This window comes from Argentina anserina, chromosome 3 (genome assembly GCF_933775445.1).
Source record: "Argentina anserina chromosome 3, drPotAnse1.1, whole genome shotgun sequence".
Lineage (NCBI taxonomy): Eukaryota > Viridiplantae > Streptophyta > Magnoliopsida > Rosales > Rosaceae > Argentina > Argentina anserina.
The window spans coordinates 32,235,418-32,244,585 of record NC_065874.1 but is presented as its reverse complement, the minus strand read 5'-3'; positions in this window follow the sequence as shown (position 1 = coordinate 32,244,585).

Below are 9,168 nucleotides of genomic sequence, written 5' to 3'. Positions count from 1 at the left end.
TCAAGAGCCAAATGTGTGTTATTTGATTAAGTTCATTTGACCCAAGAGTCGACTTTTAATCCGTGACTCTTTTCATGAAACTTCCTTCACGAAAGTCGTAGAATTCGTCAATACGAATTCGTAGACGCGCAGCACGCTTTAATCGGATGTTGTATGTGGAAGTTGTTAGTAACGGAAGTTTGGTTTCCGATTTTGGAAATAGTATAAAAGGAATGAGAGGAGATTAGAAAATCAGAAAATCAGTTTTTTTTTTTCCAAAATCAGCTCGGTTACTGTTCACCAGAGCTCGGGTACTGTTCACCCGACCCAAAAATCTTCTCTGGCCGATTTCTCCACCATCCGACGTCGCCTCGTGTCGTGCCACTTATCGAACTGACGGGCTCGACGATCTCCATCTTTTGGGCTACGCCTTGCACTCCGGCGACAACCACACACGGTGCAGCAACTGCCAGAAGTTTCTGCTGTGTCGGCGCCGCCTCCTCCGGCCACCATAGCTCGAGATTCTTGGGGGGTTTTGCTTGTCTCAGTCCCAGCAACATTCCCACAAAAGGAATCAAGCCAAATTGAAGTGTAAGTACCCGAATCAAGAATTTCAATTTCTAGGGTTTGTGAATAGTGCCGAATTTATGTTCTTTGTCGTTTGGACTGTTTAGGCTTGGATTTAGACCTTGGTGTCAACTAGAAAGTTGTTGGAAATGTTGTTTAGGTTGTGGTGGTGAAATTTAGTGATGATTGGTGGCGGTCGGTGAACAGTGACGCCGCATGAATAGGCATGTGAATAGTGTTCTACAACAGTAAATGTGACCAGTATTTTGGTAAAACAGCAACAGTGAACAGTTCTATGACAAACAGTAACTATGAACAGTGTTTTAGTAAAAAATTGTGATTAGTAAATCATGAACAATTTTCTGTGAACAATGTTTTATGAACAACATTTAGTTGTACTGGAATTGTCACCTGGTATTTTAAGTATCATTTTCTATGCATTTATCATGTTATTAGGTGACTGACGAAACAAGTGAAGAAATTACTTTCAGTGTCGTGGAAGTTGCACACAGGAAGGAAGGTGAGTAAAATCTCAAATATTTACGAATATACCCTTGTGGAGATTCAAGATGTTGCAAGAGTTTTTAATATTGAATTACGACATGTATACGATATAGTGGATTACATATATATTGTATAAATGGTAATAAGTACATATATATATAATTTGCTATATTATATATTGTTATGAATTCATTGGAATTAAATATTGAGCATGTGATTTAATTTGTACAATATGAGCTGTGATTATTGTATGTGGTTTTAACATGGTGTTTGTTAAAATGTTTTGTCTTCGGACGTGTTTATGAAATATGACATGTATATGATATAGCGGATTATATATATATTGTATAAATGGTAAATATGTACATATATATATAGTTTGCTATATACTATACTGTTATGATTTTATCGTGATGATGTCATTTTGATGACGAGATTGTATATCGAGCATGTGATTTTGATTTGTACAATATGATGTGTGATTATTGTACGTGATTTTAACATGGAGATTGTTAAAATGTTGATTTGTCTTCGGACTTGATTTTTGTACAATATGATGTGAGATTATTATACGTGATTTTAACATGGAGATTATTAAAATGTTGATTTGTCTTCGGACTTGATTTTTGTACAATATGATGTGAGATTATTGTACGTGTTTGGCAAGTCGGAACCTAGCCTTTGGCTGGGCGAAAGTTACGATACAGTTAGAGCTCTAATCTGTCTGCCGGAGTACTGCATGTGAGGTAACAGGTGGTTATCGGCTCATGAGTACTCATATTTTTGGATGTTGGGTAGCAGGTGGTTGCCCAATATCGGCGGTGTACTACGTGAGGGGTAACAGATGTGTACCAGCGTTCATTAGTACCCGTATTATAAATGCATTTGGGTAACCAGAAGGGTTGCCCAATTTCTCATGAGCACTTTCGTTTTCATATTTTGGACAACCAGACGGGTCGTCCATCGACTCATGAGTGCATTTATATTTGATATTTTTGTGGATTTCTGTATATATTGATATGCGAGTTTTATTGTTGTTTTTACTCATACGAGCTGTAAAGCTTACCGGGTTTGTGTTTACAAAATTCGATGGTGTACTGGATACTCCGCATGTGTGGATTAGCGGGAATTGACGGACCGCTCAGATGACTTGAAGATGTTTAGTTCCAGCTTGTGTGAGTATTTTGTGCGACTTTCTTGGGAGGATTATACATTTCCATTTTATGTAATGTTCAATTATAAATTGGGTTTGTAATAATTGGTTGTCTGAGTTGTATTGTGAACTCAGTAATGATCCGCTGTGCATTTAAACGATTTCGATTCGTTGAAATTGTTTTAGTATTGTACGACTTTAATATTTTGAGTTTTTATGCTCGAAATTTTAGGGTCGTTACACAATGACTAAAAAATCCACGATATATTGGCGAAATGTTCATTTTTCTGAGGGTTCGATATATCTTTGGGGTATGAAACAAATTTCGTTCGAAATTCCGGAAATTTCCCGATATTTCAGGATATTTGGTGACATTTCACGATATTTTCGAAATTCTATAGCATATTCCTCACTTTTCTACCACGTGGTCCTTATATTTAAGGAAAAAGAGAATGGTTTGAGAGAGAATCGAACCCTGGTGGGTGTAAACCACTCCAATTCAAGTTTGCCAACCCTGCCAACAAGTTTGCTTACAAATATCTTGCAACCATCTATATATATATGATCGATAATTTATTTAATATTTATACACTTTTCTCAATATATCGATATTTACAATTTTTGAACGATTTATATTTCTTCAAAACCTGATATTTTAGTTCTTGATCTCAACTAAGTTTACTATATTTTTTCCATACATTTAATGATTCACCTATAAGCCTATTTTTAACTACTTTATAAAAATAAAATTACTACGAATACATCCATTTTGGATGCATTGTTTAATCGTTGAAAAATATACTCGGAGCTCTACTCAAGGAGACAAGGAAGACAATAAATATTTTGTACCTCATAGATTTTTTTTTTAAACAATCATGTAATTTCGTGTTCAATTTATTATATGCATAAAAACAATAGATGCTTAAAGTAATTTTGTTAAAGAATTCTCAACTATTTCACCAAAAATTGCTACTACTTTCTATAGAGTAGTGTTTGTACAAAGTTACCGTATGAAATATAGTAAATAATGATTATTTGAATCATCTCTGAAAGTTTTATTTATAATTTCCATGTTTTTCTTTAAGTTTCCATAAATTTTATTAATTTTTTTTTAAAATCGATATTTCTTTAAAATTTTTATTAAAATTTCTAATTTTCAGACCCTCGATATTTCTGTTCTCATCGATATTTTAGTCCTTGCTTAGATCTATTATTAGCTAAAGTCCGGTCCTCCAGCGTGTCAGGAAAGAAGCGATCAGCTTTAAAATAATCCTCACTCCTTCGGAAGGCCCAGGGAGGAATTACTTCTGGGTCGGCCCAATCTTTGTCAAGACGAAGCTCATTCACAGCACGAGTGAGATTCCCATTTCTATATATTGCACCGTGAGTCTGGGTTCCACCAGCTACCCGTTCCCGTCCTGTACTTGGGAGAGGGGATGCGGACCACTGATGTTGACATACCTCCACCTAGATCAGAGTTAGATAAAACCCCATCCTTATCAACATTGAAACCAGGCGGAACCAGGGATAAGTCACCATCATCTAGGTTGAGCTCCCTAGAATTTGAATTTTCTCCATTCTCTTGTCTTGGTTCCTTGCTTCGACGAAAGATTCCGTACGACGGCGCGTATGGAAACTCCACCGGAATTTTTTACCCAGCTCTAATAACTTGGGGTTAACTCTATACCTGCAAGCACCGCTCATGTGTCCCAAACGACCACACTTATAACAGAAAACTTTGAGATTCTCATACCTCAGTTTGATCTTTGATGGAGCAGATCCAGGTCGGGGAAGGTTCACTGATGTTGCAAGGGGCCGACGAGAATTGAATTCCACTCTAACACGAAGGTCTTAATCGGATCCTCTACCTCTAAGACAGAACCAATAAGATTTCCCAGCCGCCTGCCATTAGTTGCAGTAATCTGTTCTCTCGGAATTCCGTGCCCTTGTATCCAATACACCGCTCGATGAACATCAAGCTCTTCAATGGAATGATAATTCGGCCACATCCTCACCGGAAAACAGTACCCTTTTACATCCCAGGGGCTCCCATCCATCAATTTACGAGCCAATTTCTCGGAACCAACAGAGATGATGTATGCATTGGTTTTGGCTCGAACAATCCGAATCTGACCAAGAGAACGCCACATACCTTGTAAAGTTTCCTTCACCATATTCACGCTCGGTTCGACCTCAGCAACCAGCACACCAAAAATATCAATACCATGCTCAAAAGTCAGTGAAGTCGGCTCGGACTTCAAAAGAAGGCTTCTACAATCTCTTCATCTTCATATGGTAACTCCTCTGTCACTACAGAGTTATTATCCATGGATACTTGAAGGAGATAATATGAAATAAATAGAGACCCCTGCTCTACAATAAATAACCACCAGATGGGTATAAAAGGATTCAACCACCAGTAGGGTATGAATAAAGGAGGGGAGTACAGACAATATGGTAACCTCCTAATGAGCCGAGGCACTTAGCACAAGGTCAGGATTCAATCCCATTAGTTGATTCAACAGAGGACCGGAGATCTGGTACCAAACATTGGGACAAAAGACTCCTTTTCAAATAATGAAAAGGCCAGACCTTTTTTGGAAGACCTCACGACACTTTAGGAAGATAATAACCAGGGGATAATAGTTGCAGAGATTGGGGAAGACTGGTGGGATGACTGATGTAGATCTAAGGGATTGATAGGTGATATGGGAACTGGTTGGAATGCAAGAGCAAAATAATTCTAGAGAGAAGGTAGAGATTCTCTCACTAGAAGAAATCCTATTTCTGCAAAAGTTGTTGATGAATCAGAGGAAGAAAAAAAACCACTATAAATATATATGTAACATGCTCGGGTATGTAATTATAATTAAGTGAAGTGAATGCTTGTACAGGCAATGCTAGCATTTGATAAACTATAAACTAGCCTCCTCTGTTTCTATCTCCTCCAAACCTCCTCTCTCATCATAGCTCCTAAATACGTCGATTTAAGCCTACCACATATATCACACACTTCCGCACCAAATCCAAACATCTTCCTCCTATTAAAAAACCAACAGAAACACGTATAGATGCTAGCGCGAGAAGCATAATACTAGCATACCTTTTCATTCTGGGGCAAGGTAGACATGAAGGGCTAGTTTGACACGTCTTTTGTAAACGATTTTGTGCATGTTTGAATTTTTTGAGATAATTGATAATATTCGGTAAGTTTTTCTAAAGCTACTTTTAACCCGTTTGATTTTCACAACAGTCAAAATTGAAAAGTTAGTGGAATGTGGCTTTTGAAAGTAGCTAATAAAAGTAGCTTTTAGCAAAAACACAAAGTAAAACACGGAGCTACAATGTTTTTAAATGAAATATTTTGAGTAGCCCATTTTATTCTCAGTGTTTCCTAAATATCACATGCCATTAAAACCCTATCTTAAATAACGCTGCACACTTTTTCTTCTTCTCAATTACGCTCTTCATTCTCCACAAATCTCATTTTCCACATATCTAATTCGTCTCTTCCTTTATGTTGAACACCCCAGAGACAAGAACCAGTTTGAAGCTTCTTCTCTAAGAAGTTATGGCGCAAGGCCCCTTATAATCACCTTCGAATCATAGTTTTCTTCTGAAATCAACACTTGCTTGTCATGTATTCTTCTTACCATTTTCCGGCTGTTTTGTTGTGGGTTTTGTTCATAGATGAGTGAAATGCTTGTTTTAATCTTTGGGGTTAATTATTTATGCATTCATCGATGTTTCTTTTTTTTTCACTTTGATTTTGAGATAATTGTTTACTTGATGTCTTGATTCATGAACGGAGAACGTGATACCTGAGGGTAGCCCCACGCTTGACCTATTTCTCGGAATCGAATCATGTGTTATGATTTTTCCTTTTGTATGCAGAGGACACCATCATTAGGTTTTTGCATGCGTCTTTCTCGATTTTAATTTAAAAAAACAACCTCGCCATACAAAAAAAAACTAATATACATCATCACCCTTTTCTATTTATCTATCATTATTCCATCTTTGCCACCCTTGCTAAAATTTGACAACCTTGCTAAAATCAATTGCATTTTGAATGTAACAGATGATCAACAAGTTAAGATTATGGGTTAAAGATCTCGTCAATTACCATATAATTATTTACTTGATGAATCATGAACGGGAGTGATACTCTGTTAGTTCTCCATTTTTTATTATTCTAGTGTAGATACTCTTATGTCATTTGATCTGCATTTTCTTTAAACAACTGAGTGAATTATAAAGTGAGGGAACTAAGCATGTCTTATCCTTAGATGGGGAAGAAAAAATCCACCACATCTAAAATCGATGGAAATGGAAAACCAAAGGCTACATGGTCTGATGATATAGTACATATATTTTGTTCTTTAGCTGCTAAGGAAGTGGACAAGGGAAACCGGCCTGGTACACATTTAGATAAAACCGGATGGGAAAATGTTGTCAAAGCCTTTAAGGAGATAACCGGGAGGGATTATGATAAAAAGCAATTGAAAACAAAAAGTGGGATTTGCTTAAGAATGACTATAAATTGTGGAACACACTACTGCAAAAGGAAACTAGTATTGGCTGGGATCCCTCTAAGAAGACTATTGATGCGACTCCGGAATGGTGGTCAAAAGAGGTGTGTTTTTAACTTCTGGTTGTATCTTGTGTTATTTTTATCTAAGCATGATTTTATAATGTTCATTACTTTGTGATCTATATTATGACATGGATGATTTCATTTTTTAATTACATAAAAATTCACAATACAGAAAATTTCGTGTTGGAGGAATTAGCCCTGAAATGATGGAACTTTATGATAAAATGTTCAAGGGTTGCGCAGCTCTAGGTCATTCTATCATGATTCATCAGCTACTAATGATGTTGCAGAGGTGGTTAAGGATTATGATGATATAGTTTCAGTCAATGATGATATGGAACTTGAGCCCGAGCAAAATACTGAAGCTAAGGGAAAAAAACAGTGGAGAGGCCAACAGAGGCTAAAGAAGACAAATGAGTTTTTATAGAGGGGAAGAAAGGAAGGGTGGGAGGTGCAGTGAATTATCTAAGCAGATTGATCGTCTTGTTGAGGTAGTTAAGAGTAGGAGTATTGCGACATCAGTCCATACAAGTTCTCAATGGACTAGTATTCAAGAGGTGATGCGAGTAGTCGCAACTTTACCCGGAGCTGAAACTGGTACCCCTTTGTGGTGGTTTGCTACGAAGCTGTTTTGCTCCCAAGAGAAGATAAAGATGTTCTTTGTGATGACAGATGCTGATCTTAAGCTTCATTTTTTGCTTCTTAATAAAAAAAAGGCCAACCCTTCATTTGTAATATGAAATTTGTTGCATTTCATTAGTTAAAATAAAGACTAGGGTAACAAAGACCTTGTAGAATTGATTATGTTTGCTGATGGTACTTCCTTTTGTTTTTTATTCATGGAACTGTTTTTATTGAGGTTGTGATTTCAGATAAACATGATTTGTTTACTGATGGTACTTCCCTCATATTTTTATTGAGATTGTGCTTCCAAATAAACTTAATTCATTGTTTACTGAATACTGTTTTTTGTTTTTATTGAGGTTGTTTACTTATTATTATTTTTTGTTGATACATTGGCTTCTGTTAAAGATATTGATTATATATGTTTTTGTTAATGTCATTGCAGATTTGTTATATGATGGACAATTCTGCAGAGGAGGAGGAGATAGATCAAATTATATGTGTAGCCGGTCGCCTTATGCAAGTGTATCTCGAAAAATATATTATGAAAACTCCATGTATGACAAGCTCTCACACATGGTACATTTGGTTATTAGAAGTGTTAGAAGGCAATGAAATAAGATGTTATAATGCATTTAGAATGGAGAAGTCATGTTTTTATATGCTATTGAAAGATGTTGAAAAGGTGTTCAAGGGTTCAAAGCAAATTGACACGGCTGAAACTTTAGCAATGTTTCTTTATATTTTGGGAGGTGGTGAAACAAATAGACACACACAAGAACGTTTTCAACGTTCTGGAGAGATAATGAGCAGATATTTTGATATAATGTTGGATATATTCTATAATATGGCGAATGAGCTTATAAAACCATTGGATCCCGAATTTAAGAGCACTCCAAACGAGATTGAGAGTGATGGAAGGTACATGCCTCATTTTAAGGTATGTATATTGTTATATCTAATACTTGTCACTTTATTATCCATATATATTTGTTTAAATCAAGATAACATACTACTCAAAATTGTAGGACTGCATTGGGGCATTGATGGAGTTCATGTGCAAGGTGTGGTTTCTCCAAAAGATGCAGTGCCATATATTGGTAGGAAAGGGTCACCCACCCAAAATGTGATGGTTGTATGCAACTTTGACATGCAATTCACATTCGTATGTGCAGGGTGGGAAGGCATTGCTCATGATAGTAGAGTATTTTCATATGCTACACAAGACCCTCGATCAAATTTTCCACATCCTTCAAACGGTAATTTCTAACTTAGGTCTCGAGTTGTTAGTCTTAAACTATAAACTATAGACTATATATATATATATATATATATATATATTCATTTTTACTCTTTATTTCAGGAAAATATTATTTAGTGGATGCCGGTTATCCACAACGAAAGGGTTATTTAGGACCGTACAAAGGTGAGCGATATCACATTCCACATTTTCGTAGAGGTGATGAACCTACAGGTCATAAAGAAGTATTTAATCATGCACATTATTCCCTTAGGAGTATAATTGAGCGTACATTTGGGGTTTGGAAAAAAAATGGAATATTTTATGTGATATGCCAAGTTTTTCTTATGAAAAACATATAAAAATAGTTATTGCTACTATGACTATTCATAATTATATAAGAAGGTATGCTCAACAAGATCAAGATTTTGATGAAGATGATGATTACCCAAATGAAGAAATTGGTGATGATATGGAGGATAATGAGTATGAAGAAGATGGTGC